Source organism: Sinohyriopsis cumingii, chromosome 12, assembly GCF_028554795.1.
Source record: "Sinohyriopsis cumingii isolate HCF-2022 chromosome 12, ASM2855479v2, whole genome shotgun sequence".
NCBI lineage: Eukaryota > Metazoa > Mollusca > Bivalvia > Unionida > Unionidae > Sinohyriopsis > Sinohyriopsis cumingii.
The window spans coordinates 105,749,515-105,777,188 of NC_142972.1; the positions used below are offsets into that span (position 1 = coordinate 105,749,515).

The window sequence follows — 27,674 nt, forward strand, 5'->3', positions numbered from 1 at the left end:
TTCAGCATTATATTTATATACTACCCTGACTACTTCAAAGAAAAGTCCTGTTTGCATGTAAACTTCTGCACTATCCATGATTCCTGTCGTCTGCTACAAAATCCAGCTACGCGTTCCTCATAGCTCGCGCTTCTTTAACATTGGGCGTCTGTCAGCGCATTAATACACAACCCACGTTCATTGGAACCTCCGGGCCATATTGCATTAAAGGTTATTAATCAAGAACCCGACTATTTGGCGGTTTAGCCTCGCTCCCAGACGCTCGGTAGTTACCGACGCTCTTTCAAAAATGGTGGTCGTCTTTGGTAGCACATTTCGAGCACAGGTTTGTTCATACAATCTCAATAAAAATAATTAATTTCAATTGTCCATTATTTATATTATAAATTATAAAACTACACACTCTTTTCATATATAGAATGCTTATGTTGCACAAAGAGCGTAAAGTGTGCAGCAGCTTATGTGAATGTTGTCAACGATTTCAAATTTGCTTACTGCAAAGACGGCTTAGATTCTTATACCCTTTAGATGATTTTACATGTATTAAATGCATTTAGCATTTTAGTGACTAGGATGAGCGCGGGTACAAGAATATCTTAAAACCACGTGCTGTATTCTAATAATAACTGGAGTCCCTGTGGCTAATTGGTGCCTTTTTACACAACCTTTTTATTCCGGGGTAAACTAATGTGTACACTCACCAATTAACAGTTAATTGGTGAGTGTACACATTAGTTTACCCCGGAATCAAGTGCCTGTGCCTTTTCACAACCCTTACCATTATTGTACTTTGACTTCGTTAAGTTTTATTCCAAATAAATTATTCAGTCTTCCCCAGATTAAATCACTTTAAGTACTTTCATATTTATTGAAGTTCACGTGCAAATTGTATCAATTTTAATCAAGGGAGACCATTGGGATGGACCCAGGTGGCTGAGCTACCTACATAGCTCTCCATTACCGATCATTGCCATCTCATCTCTGTCCATTTAGGTATGAATCTCAGACCCGACTAAGGTAGGTATGTGAGAAATCGTGCCAGTAGCTTTTGGTTCGTTAGTGGGTTTTATCAGAGTTTACCCAAGTTCTTCCTGTACCAGTTATAATGGCCAACATGTATAATCTATCTTGTACTGAAAAATGGCTTTCGAGCCACAACATCTCATGAAAGAGAAGTTAATAGTCTGTGTTTTAATTACTGTTTGAAAATGAATTTCTACACATTGTAGCAAAGAAAAGCACTCTCGAAAGAATATCTCCTCCCCAATCTCCACTCCAAACTGTTCTAAAAATACCTTATAGTGTCAGATAGTATGTTTTAAATACAATTCCATTGCCAATTCTAATCAAAACATAGGTACATAATACTTTGATACAAGTTTGTTTTTTTTTTTGTATTATTCTTGGACTAGTTGATAAAATGTTTTACCCTCTTTCCCCAATCCAATCAAAGAAGTCCATTTAACATACTTTCATTTACCATCACCACCCTTCCATTCAGTAAATACGTAACATGCTTGTTATACGCAGTGATGAAGGGAGATAACCTTTTTCAATACTGATACACTGACATGGAGGAATTGAAAATCTGTATATGTACTTTTTGATGACAAATTTGGCTTGACCATAAAATAAAAAGATATTTTCACTTGAAATCAACTCAGTAGTACAGAAGTCTTATTAGTACAAATCAGATTACCAATTAACACTTGTCGAGACCATGTGGTCTGTTAGAGAACTTTAATGTTACTAAATATTATATTACCTAATCAAAAAAAAAAATTCACACAATAATATTTTTATCACATATATTAATTGCAGTCATACTTACCGTTAAGAAAATAAAGGTAAGCTGAGAGAACCATCTTTGGTCATTTTATTAGTGGGGTATACACTTTTTACTTTAACTAATAACAGGAACCTCATGTGTTTTGCCCTACTAAACCCTTTCTATGAAGAAACAAAGAACATTCATTAATGTAGCTATTTCCAAGGAAGTTGTTTTACTCCATCATTTTTCCCAAACCACTGTTCTCACTGCGGGTGTTTGGAAGACATTTCATTCGTTGACATACATAATTCACAATGACTCAATCTGGTATTTATCTCTAGCAATATGCAATAGTTACTAATACCGCAAGAGCATCAACAGTAATTAATTGTACGATTGAAATATTTGTGTTCCAATATAATATGTACTAATCCTTACATACATTGCGCTCATAATTTAGGTATATACCCAAGGAAGAGTCAGATTGGTTTGGGGCTGTCCATTCATCATTCTGGCTATAAATTGTAAGCATCCTATTTAAAACAATCATTAAGTCAGACAAAACCAGACTGGATTTTTATATATTATGAGTAGGTTCAAAAACCTGATTTGCTTCCAGTAACTGACCTTATTTTTAAATTATTTGTATACATTTTTTCTTTTTTATATGTTTGGAAAAGCCTCATAATCAACATTAATAAAAATCATTTCTGGTTGACAAATGGCATTTGATGGGCATATTAACCTTAAATGAAATAACCTGATTAGACTTGCATGCCCTGTTAGTAAATTTTCAACTTTTACCCATTTTTAAACTGTTGAGACTTTGAATTGTTGCACACAACCTTGAAATGAAGATTAAGTCAAAAAAAAAAACAATTGAAGCAGAAAAAAGAAATTTAGTAGGCATATTTATAATATACAGATAATCTGATTGGAAATTGAAGTCATTATAGCAATTTAATTTTAAAAAAATATTATTGGACAATTTTAAATACCAAAACCTTGTTTTCCATTTATAAAGCTATCAAGAAATTTTTTTTTTTTTTAAAAATACATTTAATAAAACCAGGCAATATCAGATATTTAGATATATTCAATAGGCATTAATATCTGTTTAAGTTCTGGTGACTCTTTTCTTGTCATTTAATATTGCACACCTATTTAAAACTTTTAATGAGGTTTATTTCAAGAAAACTTGCTGACATGGTCAATCAATGATCACTTATGTCAGACAAATAACATGTATAAGTATATCTTGCTATAATATATGAATGACCTGAATAGGTTTCCATGCCATTCAAATTTGTATACATTTAGTAAAATAATTAATTTGACTTTTTTGACAATAACTGTTAGCTCCATTTAGAACCAACTACTTGATGCAGGCAAGGTATATATGTTGCTATACATAGGTGTATTAATTCAATAGATTTTATGTTACCATACCAAATTTCACATATTTTACTTTCTAGGAACAAAAATGTTACCCTTTGTGCTGCAAAATCGGCATTTCTATGTTACACTATTAATAACATTCCCTTAACTTCACCTTGTTAAATGTTTCCTTTCAATGTATCAAGTACCAACATAGCAGAATGACATTATTATGTGCCTAGAATGGAAATGTATTTTTTTTTTTGTGTTCCAAAGCAACTTGCTTCAATTTCACCAAATCATAAGACTATAATATCATTGCTCTGCTAGATAAATGCATTCTAAAACATCTCATGATTTGGGTCATTTAAAAATCTTTATTATTATATATATATAGATATATAGATATAGATATATATGCACCACATGGATTATAAATAATAAGGCATTTAAAGTGTTGACATAAAGCAAATTCATATACCAATACTATTACTATATCAAATTGTGAACCGCCCCTGGCACAATAATACACATATGTAAACATTCTTGCTTAAGTAAAACAGTGTCCTATTAAATCTAGATCAACGATGAATTTCCACACATTAATCATTATTGATGTATGAAAACAATGATAAAAAGGGTTAATAATCCTGTTTTCTAAATAAATTTTATATGGTACACAATTTCATCTTTCTGTTTTCTGTTACCCCTCCCTTCTAATGCAGAACAGAAAAACTATGCAGTAACATGGGGTAGGAGAGAAAAAGGTTTTGGGTTGGATGAAAACCTTGAAACTGAACTTACACCAAGTATTCTACAAGAATATGATTCTTCATAATGGTATGTATGCACTTTTCTTGTGATTTATCTACAGTGTTTATATAATCAATGATACAAAGATGCAAAGCCTGTCAACATTGTATGTAAAATCTCTAGTTTACGTGGACTACATACTGTGGTGTATTTAATGTCTTGTTGTTGTTGTTGTTGTTGTTGTTTCTTAAACCTATTATATTACATTTGAACAGAGTGCTGATTCATTGTAATGCACACCACCCTCTCAGGGGAAATAGTTGTGTCATCACTAGAGTCTATGATGCGACCTTCCCAGGCAGTACAACTGTACCATCACTATGGTCTAAGACTGTTACTCCAGCTTCCCAGGAAATACAACTGTACCACCACTAGGGTCAATGACTCCACAGGGTATACAACTGTACCATCACCAGGGTCTATGACTATGACTCCACCTTCCCAGAAAATACAGCTGTACCAGCACTAGGATCTGTGACTCAATAGGGAACACAAATGTACCATCACTAGGATATATGACTCCACAGGGAATACAACTGTACAATCACTAGGGTCTGTGACTACGACTCCACCTTCCCAGGAAATACAACTGTACCATCACTAGTGTCTATGACTTGGACTCCTAAACTGAAGCTTGCAGTAACTTATTGTGCCCCTGTGACTGGTTAAGGTTTGAACAGATTGCTGTTACACTGTAATATGCTTCCCCCCTCTTTTTTTTTTTTTTGTTGCTTTATTTTACAGATGATTTTTCTATTTAGGTATGAATGTAAATGTTTAAGTCTTCAACTTGAAATCAGCATCATACTAATTCAGGCAGATCACTTTTATAACTTGCACAGTTAAAGCTGTTCATTTTAGATCACTGAAGTTTGGATATTGAGGAAACTTGATAAATGGATGCATCTAGTGGAACACATCATGTTTAGAGTAGGTCACACAAAAGCATCGTTTTGCACAATTGCTGGTATTTTTATTAATATCTGTTTTCGCATATTTGTCATTCAAATTAATTATACTGAAACTTAATGTATGAAACTGAGCGAAGACAATTTCAATTGTGCCAATAGCTTTCAGGAGCCAAAAAATATTTTTTCAGGGATTTTGTGTGTATATTCTGTATTTTCACTGTCGAATCGTATTCCCATAAATTAGATTTAATTTAATATTTTAGGTATAGGCCTACAGGTCGTATTGATCCCTAGCAACAGTAATACTGACATTTTCACTGCCAGATCATTTTGCAAATGAACTGTATCAAAGCAATATAATTTACTGTATACAATAAAACAAAATGTGTAAAGCTTCCCTTGTTTTTCCCTTAATTTATTTCTGTCCAAATGATTGTTAACATTATACATGTCCGTTCATAAAAATCAACACCTATATTCGTTGTTTACAGAATGCGTAGGGGTGGTGGTAGGTATATAAAACAAACGAAAATTACTGTTACGTAAAACATTTTATGTCCTGCAATACAAAATATGTTTAACATAGCACTTTAACCGTGTGAACACGCTATTGTCAGTAGATAAATGTAACAGAACCGTTTTTATTTTGTAACATCCCGAATGCAATTGCTGTGTTCCAGAGCTTCCCGCCAATTTTTAACACATTCCTTAGTAAAACAGTTAAAACACAAAACCATGCAGTATTAGATCTAAAGTTTCACATATTATTTTCTCCAATAATTGTATTTCGTTTGCATCAGGGCATAGAAATTGCGTGAACATCTACGAATCGTCCATTTTGTTTACATTAGATACAGTGTTCGTGACCATTAGTCAAGGCTGACTAATGCGAAAGTACGACAGGGATCCAGTCTACTTGCCGGCGCAAAGGCTGTTCATTGTGACGTCATCAGGATATAGTGACGTATGGCCTTCAACCGTTTAACATAGTCAAACCTGTGTTCAATCGCCGCAAGAAAATAATTACGCGCTGATTGAACCAAAGAATTTTGAAAAAAATTACCATTCTGCATCATAACGACTGTAGGCAGCATATACAATCTAAACTAAGTGTGCTGCATTTTTCAAAGGGAGTGATTTTCTCCAGTGGCATTTTACTGCATAATTCATAGCACTGCAGCAGCAGAGAGGGTGAACAGACCATAGAATTCCGACAAAACAAATAAAACAAACAAATAAATCATCTCGTAGAAAGGTCCAGATTTTACAAATGAACTTTCCTTGAGATGTTTTATTTCTGTAATGACCGATTGTACTAATAAAACCTCAGTTCGAAATAGTAGCTGAAAAAATAAAGTACTCTACGTGTTTATTTATTTCTTGTTTATTTTTTTGACGACCAACGTTGGTAGGTACCCTCTCTGCTGCTCCTCTTCTGCTGATATTAATTAAATTATTATGTTATAATAAAATGATACATCCAGAATCTCATACTGCAAGAACAGCACGAGAACGATTAGAAACAATTAAAAAATTTCTTCCTGTCAGAGACTCATTTAGAAAAAATCTGCAAGCGCAGCAAGAATCAAAAGTTGAGTACGAAGAAGACACTAAAAAACTATTTAAACCCGTCACTGCAGCTACTAAGAAAGCTGCAGCGGCTGTTGAAAAAACTATATGGGGAGATATTGCGGAGGAAGATGAGAAGAGGAAAAAGGGTATTTTTCCGGTATTAGAACAAACTGCAGTGCAGGCTGAAAAAATAGCAAGAAGAACCAAAAAAACAAAGAAGATTTTACGAGACCTTCCAATTGACATAGCCGCAGCTCAACCTCCACCTGTTGATGAGGAAATACTTGAAGGTATTGAAGAACTTCGTACTGAAGTCGCCGATGTGAGAAAAAAACTTGCATCTAAATCCAAACCAGCAGGAGAAAACGTAGAATTAATTGCAAAATTTAACGAAGGAGTTGTTGAGGAAATTAGAAAAATTGAAAGAGAGAGATTACCTGAGATGATATTAGATAATATATCTAATAAATCTAGTATTTTAAAACCCCGTTATGAAAAAACAAATGATGATAATTTCATTAAATGGATATATCGCGTATATTACAACAAAAAACAAGCTAGAGGTCCAGAATTTGAAAGACTTAAAGAAGAAGTAAAAAGACTTTATAGAGAGAGACGGGAACAACTAGAACAAGGAGAGTCCTCCCAGTATCAGCTTCCTCCACCTCTGCAACAAATAGAACAACAACAATCTTCTTCGCCGCAGCAAAGGTTGAAGTCGGAAATTAAAAGGACTAAAGAGCTAATTAAATTACTCCCCTCGAAGAAAATTTCTGCACCGAAAATGACATTTACACCGACAGGTTCACCACATGGATTTCGAGAAGGTTCACCCCCGGCCACCACTGAAGTACTTGCTCCGGTAATGCAACCACCAGTATTTAAACCACCTCAAGATGAACCTAAAACAGGATCTGGTTTATGTCCTGATAATATCATCAATGACGTGTCACGGTTAGAAGTTCTCATAGGAGGAAAACGTGCTGGAAATAATTCACCAGAAATAACCAATGAAGCAGCTGATATTTGTCGGCGACTATTTCAAGGTGGCATTATGGATATTGGCGTTTACCGAGAACTTATTGATGAGCTCGTTGATGACTAGTTGTTAGATAAATGGTAAATAAAATAAGATGATTGTGCATGATAATCATCGTAAACCCACACAGGTTAGAGCGGTAAACTCACGATTACCAATCTATAGTGTTATTTACGGAGATGGACTTGGTGATGTCATTCGGGGATTATTCACGAGGATAGCTCCAAAAGTAGCACCTGTTGCAAAACAATTATCGATGAAGGCTATTGATATTGTTCGTGATAAAGCTCCTGGTGCAATTGTCAATGTTGCTGGTAAGGCGTTCTCGGCGATCAAAGAAAGACTAGCACGATTATTGCGACGAAAACAACAACCACCGGTGAAACTGGCAAGTACTGAGGTGATGCCTGCAGATGTTAGTAAAATAATAAATCAGGCTGCAAATCAAAAACTAGCGGCGTTAGCAGATCAAGGACTCGGTGAATCTGGAAATAATATCTCAAGTTTGATATCAGGAAGTGGAACTTTCCGAGGTGGAACTTTCCGAAGGCGGTGATCAACGTGTTAGACGAAAAATAATTATAATAAAATGTTCAAGCGCGTGTCCGACACAGCATTTGATATGGAAGCACCCGTCCTTAAGGATGAATCTGTACGTGATTATCAATTTTATTCCTATGACGCAAAACAACCAAATCAGCCGGGGAGAATCGAATTACAGGTTCATGATACAAGTAGATACTTTTTACCCGCTGATGCCTTTCTTGAGGTAGAAGGTACAATTATAAAAACGGATGATACTAATTACTTAGATCCAGTAAAAATTGGTTTTGTCAACAACGGGATCATAGCATTATTTAGTGGCGCCACATACATGATTGATGGAAAAAATATTGAATCAATTCAGAATGATGTCGACGTTGCTACAACAATAATTGGTCTGGCGAGATATTCTGATGATTATACAAGATCAGCAGGTCCCACAATGATGTTTGTGAAAGATAACTCCAATAACCCTGAAAGTGATCCGTATAATATAAGACGACCAAGAAATTTTGCCGATACGGGTGATGCTGACATGTGGCCAGTGGTTCATGGTTCTAATGACAATTTCAACTTGGGATTTGCATCACGTAGAAATATGTTGCTAGGAGGCAATATAGGTTTTTCATGTACAATTCCACTATCGCATATTTTTGGATTTTGCAGGAATGTTAAAAAGGTTATTTTTGGAGCTAGACACACGGTTGTTCTTGTAAGAAAGAACGATGATAATGATGCTCTGTGGAGACCCGTTGGTGATGCTGGTAAAGTAATATTATCGAAACTTTCATTGTGGATGCCGGTAATGACTCCAACGATCGCAGAAGAACAGCGATTAATTTCTTTCATGGATGCAGGTGGTAAATCCTTGTTGTCATGGTTAACAACAAGCACAGACAGTATGCAAACTAACGTTAACGGTCAGTTTACATGGCATATAGCATCACAACAGGGTGTTTCTGCACCACGACATATTTTTATTGCTTTTCAGAGAACTGATCGTTTAAACTCACAAGTTCACTCTCATATGATATTTGACCAACTAGGTCTCACAGATATTTCCTTACGGATAAACGGACAACAGGAACCAACAGAAAATGTACAACTAAATTATGCATTAAATCACATAGGACGTGCATATCATCGTTTGATGTCATTTATGGGACGTGATCAAAATGTTGATACCGGGTTGCAAATATCACAACTAGATTTTAAAAAATTGTACCCGATTTATTATTTTTCATTAGAACATCTTGATCTATCAAAACAATCTGTCGTTGATATACATCTCAAAGCAACATTAAATACCGGTGGTGTTGATTACAGAGCGATCGCGGTCATACTTAGGGACAAGGCCATGTTACTTGAAGGTGGCAGTGGTCGAATGAGGGTCGTTGATGCACCGGTGGAAAATCTTTAATCGTGTTATTTAGAAAAATATATTTTATATAAAAATGTCGTATAGTCATGTTAATGTTACTCTGACCCCGGGTCAGGTAAAAAAGCTTCAATCAAAAACCGCCAACAAATGCGGAACTAAAATATCACTAAAACGAGATCATATTAGTGGTGGTCCAAACAAATTATCGCTGACAAATAATCAGATTAAACATTTCAATAAAGCCCTAGAATCAAAAACTGGAGTTCAATTCCATCTCTCCCCGAGCGCCATCAAAGACATGGTTAAAACGGGTGGTATATTTCCACTACTTGCGGCCATTCCGGCATTAATAGCTGCAGCTGCTCCAGCCGTAGCAAAAGCGGCCGCGTTAGGTGCTGTTGGAACAGCCGCTGGAATGGCACTAAAGAAAGCAACAGGGCAAGGATACAAAAAAAAGGGACGCGGTCTAAGATTGCCAGGATCTCGTTGGGGGAGAGGCCTAAGGCTTCCAGGGTCATTTCGTTAGACGTTCCAGCATCAAATTTTGATTTACTTGATGCTGCTAAAAAATTAAAAATATCCGCCTTTAGAGGTGTTTTTATGCGAGATCAATTACCGAAACAACCAAACAAACTAGAAACAGGTATTATTAATCTTGACAAACGTTCCGGACCCGGTACTCATTGGGTATCATACGCGGTTGATCCGCGTGGAATTGTTTATTTTGATTCGTACGGGTTAGCTCCACCTGTTGAATTTATCAAGTATGTCGCACCACTCCATGCAACAACTAGAGGTTATAAAGTTTGGTATTCAACGCTACCCACACAAACAATGACAGATCCGCCAATATGCGACCGTGAAGTAATTAATGTACTCGACGCTATATCAAAATCATCCAAGCCGCCACATAAAGTCGTGCACGATTATACAAGCAACCGATATGTTGCGCGTAAAGCATTTTTAAACAACGGATCTTATTATAATGGTTGATATTTACGGAAGATCTTCTACTAGTAAGAAAATAAAATCCGACGTTGATCTGTCAAAGTATGCGACTAAAGATGACCTCGCTGATATTATGAACCTGGCTGGAGTTGACCCAGATGAAGTTGTTATTTTTCAAGATCGATATGGTAAACTAAAAACCAGCAATGTCAAATGGAATGATATAGTCCGGCGAGTACTTGGTGCAGTTACGGATAATATTCCCGTGTTTACTGACGGTGGCAGAATCAGAGATTCAAGTATGTCACTTAAAACCATCAGAGATGAAATTGCAAAAAGTGTTGCTAATCGCGTGAGAAACACCGGTGACACGATGACAGGTGAACTTAGCATGAACGGGAACAAAATAGTAGCTGTAACAGCTCCAAAATCTGACAACGACGTCGCAAACAAACTATACGTCGACGACGTGGATGGAAAACTATCCACGCTACGGGCCGAGTATGACGTTCACGTAACCGGTTTTACAAGGCTTCGAAGAAATTTTCAGAAAACCGATGATGCCATAAATAAGTTCTTTGGAACTCCTTCCGTCATTGACATGAAACTCGTTGATATCAAAAGTAACCTAGACACGATCAAACGAACACAACTAGACATCGTAGCGGGAATTCCTGAGATTATCAGTAAAACCAATCTGATTAAAATTCCAGCTGAAATAACTCCCGGGCATATCACAAACATCGTATGCACGGTATCATCGGGATTTGCAACATGGTCGCAGCAAAATAATACTATCAAATATACCGCAACAGTCACTGGCGTGTACAGGTTGTCCGTGTTCAGTGCTGCAAAATTTGAAATATTTACAAAGTTTCCATGGCGTCATTCCACCGACAGGTTTTCCGGGGTTGTATCTGTTGTATTAAATAGCGGAACCGAAGAAGTATTTATGCTGGAAGCAGCTGATAGGACATTAACCGCAACATCCTTCTGGTGGTGTTTGGAATTTGTAGCTGAAACACCTCAATTGGTTACTGCATAAAAATATATATGGACGGTGCACAATACAGATACAATCAAGCGCGTGAATGGCAGGCGGCGCTAAAAGATCAAGTCGATCAATATACAGTAAAAGTAAAAAAATATCGACGACGATTGGTTATCGTTGATGTGATTGTTTATTCAGTATCCGCTGTTGTTGCTGGAACCGGTGTAATATTATCAGCGTTGACAACGATGGCACCAGTAGCTGTAACTATCTGTATTTCAGCAGCAACAACTATTGCAGGTGTGCTTGGTATCATCACAAAAAAAATATGTACTTGTACGAACGAAACATTATCCGATTACACAATAAAATTACATACAGCGACGGTAGCATACTCGAAATTATCCTCGTTGTTATCAGCGAGTCTCAGTGATGGAATTATATCTGATTTCGAATTTTCAATGATGACCAAAATATACGACGAAGGTATCGGTATTAAAGATACAAGTATCAATAATGACAGAATTACTTCAGCAGATCGTGACCAACACAACTCCGCCAAAGATAACGATGATCTCGGTAAGTTCAACTAATCCTGAATTTAGTGTTAATTTTCCTACTGCAATTCCGGTAAAAGAAATAGCACTAGCACAATTACGAGTATATTACAGCTGGCCAAATATCAGATCAAAATCATTTAATGGTACACCAGCAAATAATTCGCTCGTATTTACTAACAAGAACAAACCCGATGGAACACCTGACTGGGTTGTTGTTGGAATACCAACCGGCAGTTATGAGACTGAAGAGATCAGTGAGGAATTTGCGCGTAGAATAAAATCAATAACGGGAAAAGAATCAAAAATATCAATAAACGTTCATGAGCCGACGTTGTCCTCGACGGTTGAAATAAACTCGCCTGATTATGCCGTTGATATTTATCAATCTTCAATCAGATCAGTGCTAGGATGGCCTGAAATTCCCCCGGTGTATGAAGGACCACCAGAACCAACGAGGGGTGATTTTATCACAGATGAAAGGAAATTTATGACAGTTCCTGAATATAGAGGTAAATATCCATGGATCCAGACCGGTGGTCTTTCCGTGTTTACAATTACTCCTGATGGTGACGTTCCTAAAATAATAAATAATGTACGTAGTAATCATCCAGATGCTAGAGTATATCCACTCGTAGATGAAGAATTTATTAAATCATATTCTGATCCTGTTAATTTTGAATTTAAACAATCAATCAACAAACTACGAAATTTCTTTACTGATAGCTACAGCGATGACGTAAAACAAAAAATCATTGAGACGATAAAACATCTAAATCAGGTCATATCAGATATTAGATACGTTAATAAAACTATCATTGTGAACATGGTTAGACACGGTGATGAAATTATTGATAATTATAAAGCTGGACCATGGTTTCTCAATCATTACAAAATAACTAAACAACAATTACCAACATTTGTAATACCGGGGATTGATGCTGGAGAACTAGTAAAATTATTAAACGATCTTATCGACGAAAACTTCCCTAAAATACTCGATGCGTGGAAAAAACTAGCACCACCTCCAACCGTTCTCAGATATGATAATGATCCACATGGCGGCGGAAGACACGTATCCCCGCGGATCGTTAATATAACACCGACGGTCGCGGTCAATCTGGTTTGTGACGTAATCGATGGCAGCTATCAAATAGATCTCGGAAGATCAAATCAGGCTCAACAAGGATACATCCTATACACGTTCACACCACAAGTTCCCCCTGGAAGTTTAATCGTGCAAGAACCAACTAATCCCGTGTATTTACGGTGTCGCAATAATATGTTAACACGAATCAATTTTAAACTCACAGACCACCTTAATCGCTTAATTGACATACGTGAAGAAGAGCTTGTAATAAATCTGTATGTAAAGTCGTAAGACTTTTGTCGTAAAGACTTCCGTCTTAAGGATTTCTGTCTTAAGACTTCCGTCGTAAGGATTTCTGTCTAAGGACTTTTGTCGTAGATCTTCATGTGGAGGAGGGTTTTACACGCGAGGATTTCTTAACAGTTAGAAGAACATTTGTAACAGAGATCAGACTCAAATTCGATCAACTTAAAAAAATAAAAAAAATAATATTTATTAATTTTCCTGATTTGTACTGAAATTGTACAAATTACTTGATTTTGACTACCAACTACCCCCTCAGAAACATAAAAATGCACGAACTACTTGATTTTGACTACCAACTACCCCCTCAGAAACATAAAAATGCACGAACTACTTGATTTTGACTACCAACTACCCCGTCAGAAATAAGAAATTCTAACCTTGTCAAATTGTTCCTAACAAATTTTATTTATTATAAATTAATTTTATTTATTAATAATATTATTTTTACTGAGATTTTTAATTTTTTTTTACTAAAATACAACGAAATTGCTCAATTTTCCTGATTTTGACTACCAACTACCCCGTCAGAAATCAAGTAGTTCGTGCATTTTTCTTTGATTTTGACTACCAACTACCCCGTCAGAATCAAGTAGTTCGTGCATTTCTCTTGATTTTAGTAAAAAAAAAATAAATTAATTCAGTAAATAAATAAATTAATTCAGAAATAAATAATTTGTAAAATTAAGAAATTTGTACAATTTTATGTTTTTGATGGGGTAAATGGTAGTCAAAATTAAGAAATTTGTACAATTTTATGTTTTTGATGGGGTAAATGGTACTCAAATTAAAAAATTTGTACAATTTTATGCTTTTGATGGGGTAAATGGTAGTCAAAATTAAGAAATTTGTACAAATTTGTTAAATTTCAGTAAAAAAAACAAATTACTAACCCATCAAATTCAGAAATAATATTTCTGATCAAAGATCTCAGTCATCTTCAAAATTACTACTTTGGATCATTTCACCAGTAACGAAGTTACTCTCTGACATAATTTTTCTTAATAGTCTTATACGGGTACTAATCGTTTTCTTTGCCTCATACTCGTGGGATAATAACGACTTAATTCTTTCTACGGCGGTAGAAAGAGGAACGAACTCCTTCACATGATCATCTTCTACGGTAGCTAGCGACTGAAACATTGCCGATTGAATCCGTTTCATGAGCCTGTATTCAGATGATAGTGTGTGTGTCCCCATGGTTTTACGTTCTTGTAAAATCTCAAAATCAGAAACTATTTTTTCAGGATTAAGTTCATCAGATATATTAATTCCATCTTTTTTTAATTTTTTAATAGCGACAATTACATCATTGATATTTTCATGGTTCATTATATAATATATAAATCTTTAAAATAAAAAAAAAATATCCCAGAACCCCTTCGAGTTCGTCGGGATGTTCAGGGACAGCACAAACATATAACTTAATTAAGGTACGCTCAGCAAAAACCCACCCATAATAATTAATCCAGTGGGTGATACGAAAAATAGGTATCAACCACAAGTCAATATTGTGGGTGAATTTTGCTGAGCGGGTGGGTTCTTGCGGTTCCCCCCACTATTATAAAAATCGCAATTATGCGTACACCACCGACAAATTGTCAGCCATGGGGGTTTGATCCTGGACCGCGAGCGCCACAGTCCAATACCATACTGATCGAGCTATCAAACATTGTTACGAACATATGTTTCGGAAGTTAATATATAGCTAAGGAACCAATATTTACACTAAACAGCGGTTTCTGAATAATAACAGTTTCTGTATTTAACAGTTTCTGTATTTATAACAGTTTCTGAATAATAACAGTTTCTGTATTTATAACAGTTTCTGAATAATAGTTTCTGTATTTATAACAGTTTCTGAATAATAGTTTCTGTATTTGTAGCGGGTTTCCTAAGCAGACTGAAAATCAATAATAACAGTGGCATTAATGCACCAGTCAAAGAACTTTCCAGAATGTAAGTTCAGTGAACACACAACTGCAGGTCGATTACAATGAGCAACGGTTTCTGTTTCACACACAGCTTCCTACGGATCAATAACATTATCATGTGTTGTATGATGGGAAAATATTTAAAAAACATAAATAATACTTCTACGAGTAATTAGTTACGATGTAATTAGTTACGATGTAATTAGTTAAACTGACTAATTACGATCATAAAAAACCAACCATCTACGAAGAAAACTATATATTACAAAGTAATCTCCCCTTATGTAATCAAAAATTCAGTAGTGTATGGAGGACCTACTGTGACATAAATTAAAAAATTAATTCAATGTGGTGATGATAGTTAATAATGTGGTGATGATAGTTAATAATGTGGTGATGATAGTTAATAATGTGGTGATGATAGTTATTGATACTTAAAGATAATTTTCTGTTTATATTTTTTCGAGAAAGTAGATCTGGTTATATTATCTGCGACGTATTTTACCACACGCGAGTTAATATCAAAATATGTCGCAGCCGCGTTCATAGACTGAAACATAATTTCTTTGCCGGTTTCTATGTTTGTGGAAATTACCGCCCTCTTTCCGATTGTCTTATATCTTCCTGTATTTCCACGTGTATTATTCTCGCTGTATGTGACAACACGAAGGTTGGATAAATTATTGTTTTGAGTATCCCCGTCAATATGATCAATAACAAGACCATCATTGATCAAACCCTTGTGACACTCGTATGTAAATCTATGACACAAATAATGTTTCTTCCCCCCCTCGCATGTGAACCTTAGATAGCCAGTATTAGAAACAACTCCAACTGGTTTTTTTAACTTGCAGTGTCTGATGATACCATTAATATTTGATTCATAGTTTGTTATGACAGGATGTGGGACAAATATATTTTGCTCCATTATAATAATATTATATGTTTAAATCATTGTTTGTCTGAAATCTTGATATATAATCCCTCACGGATTTTATAGCGTTTTCACCGCTATTATTTTTTTTGTCATAATATCTTTTAAGCTCTCTGAACCGTTTCCCGCCACACTTTCCACATAATTCTGTCTTTCCTTGCACTCCAATACCACACCGTAGACATGGTATTGGTCCTAGACTTCCTCGTCGTATGTTTTGTGAGTGCATCCAACAAAATTCCTTTCTACAGGATTTGTTGCATCGATTTACTGAGCCGATCATCAACCATCTACATTGGGACATTGTATATATATATATAATTTTCTTTATTTAAATATTTGTTTTAATTATATGAACGAGTTTGAGAGATTATCCCAAACTAGGCCTGTTAAGTATAAATTCAACCTTGACAGATTATCTTCTGACTTGCCAGTGCGAGATCTGGTTGATCCGAAAAATAAACGTTTGATCTCGAAAATTCACGACGCCAAGAAAGAATTTTACACGGATGGTGCATCTCATACATGGTCAACGTTCAAGATTATACGCAACACTGACTTTGTCACGGACGCCACAATGAACGACAAGCGAGCGGCAACTATCATTAACTACATCGCTGAATACGAGGGCAATCAAAAATATTTCTTCAGAGTAAAATTTATTGTATTAACAGAAACAGGTAGTTGGATTATCCGTGACAAATATGATCCTGTCCTTGGTAATAATAAAACTATCATATTAAGTAAAAATTCCAGACCGGGTCTACTGACAGGTATTGATAAACCGTATTATGAACGAGCATATCCTGTAACAGCGGTTATTTATGGAATTTATGAGATAAATAAAAAACCTAACGTTGATAAACTAGCGCCGATGAAATTTTCAAGGTTAAATTGTGTGGCTGAACGAGTAATAGAACACTTTACAAACGCGATGCGTGGAAATGGATTAACTGATTTAAGGCGTGAAAAAATAAACTCGTGGGCTGATTCAGTTAAGGACACCGGTGCTACAATAAAAGATGTTGCTGAGTTAGGAAAAATATTAAAATTTCCAATAACTGTGGAGACAATAACGGGAGAAGTACTGTACCAGTCGAAATATAAATCGAAAGGAGCTCCAATAAATATTATCGATCATAACGCGCACGCATGGACTAACGCAGTAACAATATTTCCACGTGATCGAACTGTTAGATTTTATCACACAGATAGTATGTTTGATTTTATCAACGAAATAAGTTAAACCGATCCTGTATCGGTATGGTTATTTAAAAGTAATGAGGAGGGTGAATTTGATCAGTTTGTCAAACCGAACGGTGAAATATATCGCACAGAATCCCTCCATGACGAGATGAAAAATCTTGCGACGTTTTTACAGTGCAAGCACGCGGAAAATACTGACAAATTACTAACTAATTGTTTTACCGTTCCATCTGTTGCGGCTCATTTCGCCAGAGAACGAAATTCATGGAAACCAACACGATTTGATTTACTCGAGGACGTACGCGCAAGTTGCGTCGAATATGGACATGGCGGATTATGGAATACCAAATACAATTACAATGATGTTATTTCGGTTGATATGGTTGCATGTTATCCAGGAAGTTTTCTGGGATACGGAGATTGTTCTGTGTACTTTGAAAGATTTGGTCACCCTACAAACGAGATGACGCGAGTGGCAATTAATGGACCATTACCTGATTTTGATCTGACTGGATTCGCCTGTATTGAGTCGTTCGAGTTTAACGAAAATCTTCACAAGATTTGTTATGTTTGGTTTGGCAGACATTTTGTTTACGATATATGCTAGATTGTATGGAATACGGGACATCGTTGGTGGTCATGAGCAATTATATCATATCAAGCTCAGACCAAATTTGTGAAGATTTTCGTAAATCGAACGACTCATAAAGGCGAATCCAGTCAGATCAAAATCAGCGAGTTTAAGGATATTTCCGAAGATGATATTCCTAATAAACTCAAAACCGCAAAAGATCTCGGTAGAAAAATTATAGGTAAATTTACTCAAGGTGGTGCATATGATTATAAAAGACATCACGCACGATTAATTTTAGATGATGCCGAGTACGATTTTATAATCGCTGATACAACGGCGAAAAATACATTTGTAAATCGAGAGAGTGTTTATTTATCCGACGGAACAAAATTAGGTACGATCGTTAGTTACATAAATGACGTCTCCCCGCAATATACTCATCTAAGATCTTCCATGTTGGCTTATGTTTCTATAAATTTATTATCGATGATTAATAGATTTCCTGAGACCGCAGTCAGAGTCGCAACAGATTCGTTTTATATTTCAAGTAAATATTTAGAACCTGTTATGAAATTTACAAGTAATGATGAACGATGGGGTTCGTGGAGAATAAAAAAGGAACTATTACACAATTATGTAGAATCAGCAGATGTTCCAGTGAGAGATTTTTATCGTGAGGGTAATAAAATATCAGAAATGTCGAAGGCACCATCGTTGAGTGATCCAATAACGAGATATAAGACAGTATATCTCAATGGACCTGGTGGATGCGGCAAAACAACTCGAACGATTAATGTTTTTAGAAATTCAGATATAATCGTGCTGACACCCACACATAGACTTGCACGTGAGATGAAACAGCGGCAAGTACAATCGTGTACGTATCATAGTTTCTTTCGGTGGCGCGGAGATACATGGACTCCTGAGCGAATGGGAGAAAAATATATACCTAAAATAATTATTTGGGATGAGATATGCACGGTGTCATTGGATACATTAAAAATGTTTCTTGATTGGTTGTTGACGAAAAATACCGCCATAATAATGTGTGGCGATCATGGTCAACCGCCGCCCTTTGTTGGACCATCTCCACATGATTGGTTAAAAAATTTCGTTGATTATTACGAGGAAATAGATGATGATCATAGAGCTCTTGATGCAAATTTGAAAGAGTTTAAAAAATTAATCAGATTACAATCAAACAAAATTCAGTGTGAAATAATACGTGGAGTGATCTCAGAGACATCAATGAGTGATTTTTTGAACTCATGGAGACCCACCGATTTGATCGTAGCAAGTAGAAAAATAATCAGAGACGCTTTACAACAACAGTTATTTCAGCTGCATAAAGAACAATATTCAGAACTACCCGTTCCGTTATGTTATAGACCATCAGATACACGAAAACAGAATATTAATGTTGATATTCCAGGACAGACAGAGTCAAGGAAACAGAATCTCGTATTAAATGATATTGTCGCCGTTGATATCAGTGTGGTCGAAGATGCATTACGCGCTGACAAATCTCCATGGGTGTTGGGATACGCTATGACGATCCACTCGTCTCAGGGATTAACTATTTCTGATACACGAGTCTGGATTGTAGACGATCGCATCGAGTGGTCAAATTTAGTTTATTTAGCGGTATCGAGGGTCAGAAATATATCTCAATTACGTAGAATCATAATTCCTGAAATCGTTGATAAATTTAACATCATCGATGATGATATAATAAGAAAAAAATTAATCGGATACAAACAATCTGACAAAAAAAATAAACGTGACTTTGATCTTGATGTTGAATTTATTATTGAGTTAAAACAGCAGCAGAACAATCATTGCATCAGTTGTAATTGTATAATGTTATGGCGGTATTCGAGTAATGATTCAAGACAATTTACCGTAGATAGAAAAGATAATAGTCGCGGTCATACACGAGAAAATACCATGTTAACCTGTCTTGAGTGTAATCGACGTAGAGGCGCTGGCACCCTTGGCGCTAGTGCTAGTTAAGTGATCGAAATCACCGAAGTGATCGCGGCGGTAGTTGTGTATCCGCGGGAATTATTTGTAGTTGTTCACGTGTAAATCCACGTTGAGGAGCAGCAGAATCTAATCTGTAGATTGCAGGTCTGGAAACGCCTACATTTCTTCCAGTGGATCTTGTCACGGTAGATATTTTGTGTGTGGTAACACTCCAAATAGGATCAGTCGCTCTCGCTTTACCACCTTCAAGTTCACCAGGCTCATATAAATATCTGACTGTGACATCACCTAATATTTTTTGTTTTCCAGCATCTTTTCGTTGTGTTGGTATATTTTTTTTGTGACCGCGCTAATGGGTTTCATGTTGGTTGTTCGCGTGATCTCATTATTTAATGCAGCTATCACGATTGGTAATCTTGCAACCCATTCGCGAGATCTTTTATCCTGAATAAATTCCCTCGCGTATTGATATCCAAATAACCGTTCAGCAAGTGTTCGATTAAATCGCTCAACAATTGCTTGATCACGGTGAATTGCAGTATGACCTCGTCGTATTTTGGTATTATGTTGTTTCATCAGCGATGATACTGGACCAAGAAATTCCTTACCAGGATCAACCTGTAGTAGCTGTGGCCATCGTAGACCACCTCGTGGTCCGAGTCCTCGTTGATAAATTCGTTCAAACGCATCGGCTACTTCAGATGATGTTTTCGCTGATAGTGGCTCTGCTTCTTTATATCTACTTGCAACATCAACTACGGTTAGCGCGTACTTGTACGTTTTTCCACGCACAGTATCATGCGGTAAAAACAGAATATCAGCTTGATGAACTTCATTAGGAACACTGACATCGAAATACGAGTACTGAATTTGTTTAGGACGTGGTAGATAAATTTGCCATATTGCTTGTTTAGATAACCACGTTTTAGCAGTAGAATGTTTAACCGATGCTGCATCAGCGAGTTTACCAATTGCTGCTTTGCCTCTCCAGTATCCTCTCGGCGAATAATAAATTGATTCCATTATTAATTACCAGCCCCAATCGCTAATTTACCTTTCATCGAGGATCTTACTAACCAATTAGCTAATGATTCTCTAATATTTTTATTTTTTATAGAATTTAATGAATGAATTAATTTTACATCTGCAATATGCCTATCTTGTAGATTTTGACTTTTATAAGCTACATCATGAGCATGACAAGCTCGATCAATAGCGTTTATTGGTTCCTCGCCTGGTTTTGGTTGATCTTGATCATCGAGCCTGATATCGAGTCGAGTACCAGGACCGCAATAATTATATCCTGGTAGATGTTTTTCTCCACTATATTTAGCCCATGGAGCACCTGGAAACTTTGACATCAAATTAGCAATATCACCACCGCGCTTATTAGGTAAAAATGAAAATTTCTTTCTACAGCATACAGAACATTTTCCACCGTACGCTATTTTTTTGTTTTTTGTTGTAACTGTAGCTAAATCAATAGTTGGAGTTTTAACTCTACAGCGTAAACAATATAAATTCATGTTATAACATATATGGATATAATTGATTTCTCAGCAACTCGGCAACGAGAGCCAGTTAAGCATCATCCTGCGCTACCGAACTCCATCAGAATGATTATCATAGGACCATCTGGATCGGGTAAGACGCAATTATTACTTAATCTGATAATGAGATGGTTGAAATGGGATAAGTTGTATTTAGTAGCACCATCCGTTGATGATCAACGATGTTATGATGTACTTAAAGATTTCAATGAAAACGCGCGATTACTGGATGAAGATAATGATGTTATAGAGTTTATAACCGATATTGATGAAGCACCATCCGTAGATTCCATAGACGGATTTATTAATAATTTAGTTGTATACGACGATGTGATGCTAGATAAACAATCAAATCCAGCCAGAATATTTTCCCGAGGGAGACATAAAAATACAGACGTGATCTATGTTACTCAACGATATACACAAATTCCAAAGGTGATCAGAGACAACTGCAACATTTTAGTTGTGTTTAATGGCGTAGACACACACACGTTGCGAAATATTCATCAAACCTGGTGTGGTGGTGACATGGATATAATTAAATTCAAAAATTTCTTCTCACGAGCGCAAGCTACCCCGCATGGATTTATAACAATAAATTTACATGATCCAAGAACAAGATATCGTGTGGGTATTGATAAAATATTTGGGTAACAGGGGTGATGATAAAATTAAATTGAATTAAATAGATATCATTAATATAATGAACAACTGTGCGTGGCTGCGTCAAGGAACAACAGATAAATGCAACAAAAGGCGCCGTGGAGAATATTGCAAGAAACATAATTATCTTATAAAGAAAAACCCTCATGCTGATCCACGAAGATGTGTTGGATGTAACAACGGCGTTAGAGGATTATATCAGATTTGTAAAAATTGCGGTGGAGATCGATACAGAAGTTTGATGATATATTATAAACACAGAAAGAACATAAATCCAAAAATAGAAAAACCACCATCAGAACTTGAATATTACTTGAAACATAGAACAAATTCCGAAGATTCAGATGAAGATGAAACAGATGAGGAAAAACGACAGCGAGAACGCGTTGAAAAATATTCATCAAACTTGGTATGGTGGTAAATTAATAGCAGCAGAGAGGGTACCTACCAACGTTGGTCGTCAAAAAAATAAACAAGAAATAAATAAACACGTAGAGTACTTTATTTTTTCAGCTACTATTTCGAACTGAGGTTTTATTAGTACAATCGGTCATTACAGAAATAAAACATCTCAAGGAAAGTTCATTTGTAAAATCTGGACCTTTCTACGAGATGATTTATTTGTTTGTTTTATTTGTTTTGTCGGAATTCTATGGTCTGTTCACCCTCTCTGCTGCTACTGCTGTACTGTGATAAGTATAATCAATGGAACTGAATTCCAGGTCAATGGGGTTATCAAGTGTGACGTACTCTAACTTTTTATTCATAGACTGGATTCTAAACTTTAACAAGAACAAAAACTGGAACTTTAGATTTACGAGTTTGGATATCCAAATAACTGAAGAGGAACGTTTTTAAAAAATGTTATCATCATCCTCGTCATTGTCATCATTGTCAAATTATTCATCAAAATAATAGTCACAAGAATAACAGTACCTACATCATTGCCACCAACTTTTTATAATCATTATCGTTGTTAATTTGGTCATGTACGATGCTCCTCGTTAATTCTATTATTTCTGTAATGTTGATGTTGTTAATCTTATCCTTCATGTGTTTTCTTTGTTTGATAGGGGGTGGGGCTTTCTTCGGCTAACCGACGCTTTCTGTGTTGTGCAGTTTTGTTGTTGTTGTAGGGTTTGACGACATTTTTCAGCACACGATAGGCTATACATGGCGGCCAGTATTAATGGTGGAGGAAGAACCCGGGAAAACCCCGGAAAGAAGCACCGACCTGCGAGAAGCTCCTGACACGCTTTCTCACATACCTACATTAGCCGAATCCGAGACTCGAACCCACGCAGACAGAGGTGAGATGGCAGTGATCCGTAACGGAGAGCGCTTTAGACAACTCGACCATCGGGCCCCTATCCAGTTTTAAAGTGTTTCAGTTTAGGTTGATTTGGTGCTTTTTACGCACAGCAACACAAGTAGGTTATTTAATGCTCAAACAATTGGGATAAACTGTCCTCGTTTCCGTCTGTACGTCATTCCTTTGTTCTTGTGTCCTGAATTGTTACACTGATTAAGAGAGGATTATCATACTGGGTATCACGTTTCAAGAGGATGAGTAGATAGCAGGGAGGGTGTGTTGGGGGAGTGCGGGTAGGTAATCGGAATGCCATCCACACTGACAGATTTAATACAGAGACTATTGGAGTAAAGTCCCTTGTCTAAGAACATGCTGTCAGTCATATTATGATTGAAGATGGTCGGGTATTCCCCTATTCTAAAAATAAATCCGTACGTATACTCATTCCCATAGCCTTCACACGAAAGCAGGGCGCACGCAAAGTCTTGTTTTTAGACGTACGAAATTTTCTGAAGAAATATGTTTGTGAAACGTGAAAGATTTTCTTATGCTTCAAAACTTAAGACCATTTGTGCGTACACTTGTGTTAGTTTGTAAAATGGAGGAGGACGGCCTAATCTATCTGGCTACATAATCTTCTATAATTCACGATTTTGGTTCTGAAAACGGGTTCCTGTTTCCAATTTTTTCATTTTCATGAGACTGTAGTTTTTCCTTATTTTTATTTCAGAAATAAAATATTCACATTATCCGCATAATTATCAAGATTTGTGGTATACACGACTTTGCTAATAATTGGAGAAGTTTTAAAGTTGTATGCAATAGACCTTTTTAATATTAGAACTGTGTGAAAAATTTATTTGGGTTTTGTAGTGTGTCGTATTTCATATGTATCAGTATTTCTTATTTTTGCCGTAGGGAGCGTGATTTTTCCCTCAGTGCTACTTTATATATATATATATATATATATATATATATATATATATATATATATATATATATATATATATATATATATAAAGAATTTCGCTGAATATTGATCTAGTAAGTTATTTATGCTAGTTGCAATTTATCTACCATTGATCTCGTAGACTTGAACTTCTTATTTAGTTACTTTCGCTTTCCAAGACAATACTTTGGGCCACAAAATTTAACTTTAATAAAGTGAAGAATAAATACATAAATAAATAAATCAATCAAAGATTTTCTTTTATTTAATTCCGAGTTTGAGACTTTAAAGAATATCATGCCGGTAAAGTATATTTATAATCTAGATTTATTCGTTTAAATACAATTGATTTTTTTATTATATCAATTAATTGAAGTTATGATATATTATTTTACGATATCAAAAAATGATTGTATGATAAATAGTTAAATGTATAATATCACACATTGAACATATTTGATAACCCAAACGTGAATATGTGTTCTCGTAAATTGATTTATGATATCATTGTATATATATATATATATATATATATATATATATATATATATATATTGAACATGTGGTATTTTAAATTCATCAACATTTTTTGTATCAAGTATTTTCGCTAATACTGATAGGTAAACTTTCGTAACTATGCTTAACCTGGCACAAATTTATTTTCTAACATATATAACCATATATATTTTAAACATATGGTATTTTAAATTCATCAACATTTTTTTATATCAAATATTTTCGCTAATATTGAAAGGTGAACTTTCGTAACTATGCTTAACCTGGCAATGATAGGTACACTGATTTATTTTTAAACATATGTAACCATGGCTGTATTTATATATTAAGAGCACAGTCACGTTTTACTTTGATTTAAAGGTGTCAAGCAGAATCATTTACATTTTGATAATTAACGGATTGTCCATTGAAGCTCCGTGGAGATTGTAGTTCCCAAAATATATTTATCTCACATCTTCGTCCTCAGCCAGCACAACACATGATATTAAGCATGGACACGGAATGAATAGGTAAAAAATGACAGTCTCTGCCCGTCATTGATCAGTGATTTTGTTGAAAATGTTACACTGCAATTACTAGAACTAAATAAAAATCTTCATTTTACATTTAGATTATCAAAACATAAATGGAAAAAGTATGCATATTATAATAATGACTCATTACAATATTGTGAAAATTCAAATATTTTTGGGGGGAGCTGATGAAAATATTTTATGAGTTTAACATAAAAAGAACAATGTGAGTATTAAATGATAATGTGTATTTGTTTACAAGTTTCGATGGGATAAGCGTGTGGTCAAAGATAAATGTGCTACAGTATAACATTCAGGAGAAGATACAATTTTTGGTATAAAAAGAAATAAATTACGTTCATGTGCAGTTAATAGACGTATAATAATAATAATAATGAGGACTTTGTATAGCGCCTAATCTTTAGAAGCTCTAAGCGCTTTACAACATTAAAAACCTATAAGATAAAAAAAAACATATAAAGATATGATTACGAAAAAAAACACCATGAAATTAGAAAACATTAGAAAACATGCTGAGAATATTTAAGGCAGGAAACATTATTAGGTCTTTAAGTTTGTTCTTGCTGTCGAAATAATTGAGTTTTGAGAGCCCTATTGAATGTGATCACTGTGTCTTTGTGTCTAAGTTCAGTGGGCAATTCATTCCATGTTGCTGGGCCCTGGTATGCAAAAGAACGCTGTCTATATGACTTTGTTTTCATTGTGGGAATAATGAGTATACGATTGTCAGAAGAGGAGCGTAAGTATTTTGCTGGTGTGTACACATGGTTGAGGTCGGTTAGGTATGTTGGACTAGAGTTCGACAGTGAAACGTAGCACAGAGAACAAATGTTGAGTTTGATTCTGGATCGAGTGGATAGCTAGTATAGGGTACAGAGCAGCTGGGAGGTGTGCTCTGATCGTGGTACTCTAAGTATGATCCAAGCAGCTGTGTTTTGAACTTTTTGAAGTTTCTGGAGCAGATATTGAGATGAACCAGACAGAATTGAGTTACAATAGTCCAGTCTTGAAAGTACTAATGAACACACAAGTGTTTTAATGGCATCAACTGAAAGATATTTGCAATATGAGCTTAAACTTAAACAGATTTGAATTTTTTGCAAGAATATTATCTCTTTAACTCTTCGGAGATTCGAACCCACGTCCACGGGTAAACGATACTCGTCGCCTTGGCTGCACGCACCATTTCATAAACCATCACGACTAAACATATATAAAAAAGAATGGTACAGAGTCGGTGAACGTAGCAGACACACGAATTGACATTATACTGATGAATTTAAAAGAATACTTCTAAATGTTACTTTTCTGTGTTTAACGATTAGGGTGGATCATATTATATGAGTCAAAGTTGTTATATTCAATTTATCTATCACATACCTTCCGTTCGTAGTTTCAGAGTCCTATCTTTGACCATCCGGCATGCAGCATATTGTGGTATTGATGCCGCCATCGTGACGTTTTAATTGACTGTGAATCTAGGTGAAATGAATTGTCAACCTAACACACTGCCAATGCTAGGACTCGGCTGCAAAAGAAAGGGAACCAACTTCCAGACAGAATCCATTATATGACTACTATTTAATTTAGAAATGCTTACTGAGATATCACCTTGTGTATAAAAGAACAATGTCTTAGGAATCAATTAAACATGTACTACTAAGTGCTATAAAACTAATTCTAGAGTATATACATGTGCGCATTGAAACACGGTGTATGATTGCTTTGCAAACAAAGTGAGAAGGCCACTGAATTAATAATCTCCAGCGTGAATAGATAAATAAATGTAAGATATGAATACCCACTTAAACAGATTCGAATTTTTGCAAGAATATTATCTCTTTAACTCTGCGGAGATTCGAACCCAGGTCCACGGGTAAACGATACCTCGTCGCCTTGGCTGCACGCACCATTTCATACACCATCACGACTAAACATATATAAAAAGGAATCATACAGAGTCGATGATATATGCACTCGTATGTAGCAGACACACTCACATGTCGACCTAGTATTTAATTCTAACTACAGAGTCATTTCGAACTGAAATCAAGGTATAAAGAATTAAGATATATTAAGCATTCACTGGAGAATCCACGGATAACACTTTCCATTTTGTTTCGTTTATATTTGTAACTCTGGAAAATTTAATGACAATGAATTGGGTATAGAAAACAGTTTAAAATAATCGTTTTCAATTCAAAATCGTTTACTTGTTTGA

General features: G+C 35.5%; 1 long non-coding RNA gene across 1 annotated transcript; it reads right to left on the reverse strand.

The window, feature by feature from the left end:
• Nucleotides 1-11,718: 11,718 nt before the first annotated feature.
• Nucleotides 11,719-27,003, reverse strand: LOC149787183 (uncharacterized). Its single transcript, XR_016425123.1, has 2 exons — nucleotides 26,834-27,003; nucleotides 11,719-12,481 (listed from the first exon to the last, which is right to left on the reverse strand). It is a non-coding gene; the product is annotated as an uncharacterized LOC149787183 (long non-coding RNA).
• Between the last annotated feature and the right edge of the window lie 671 nt (nucleotides 27,004-27,674).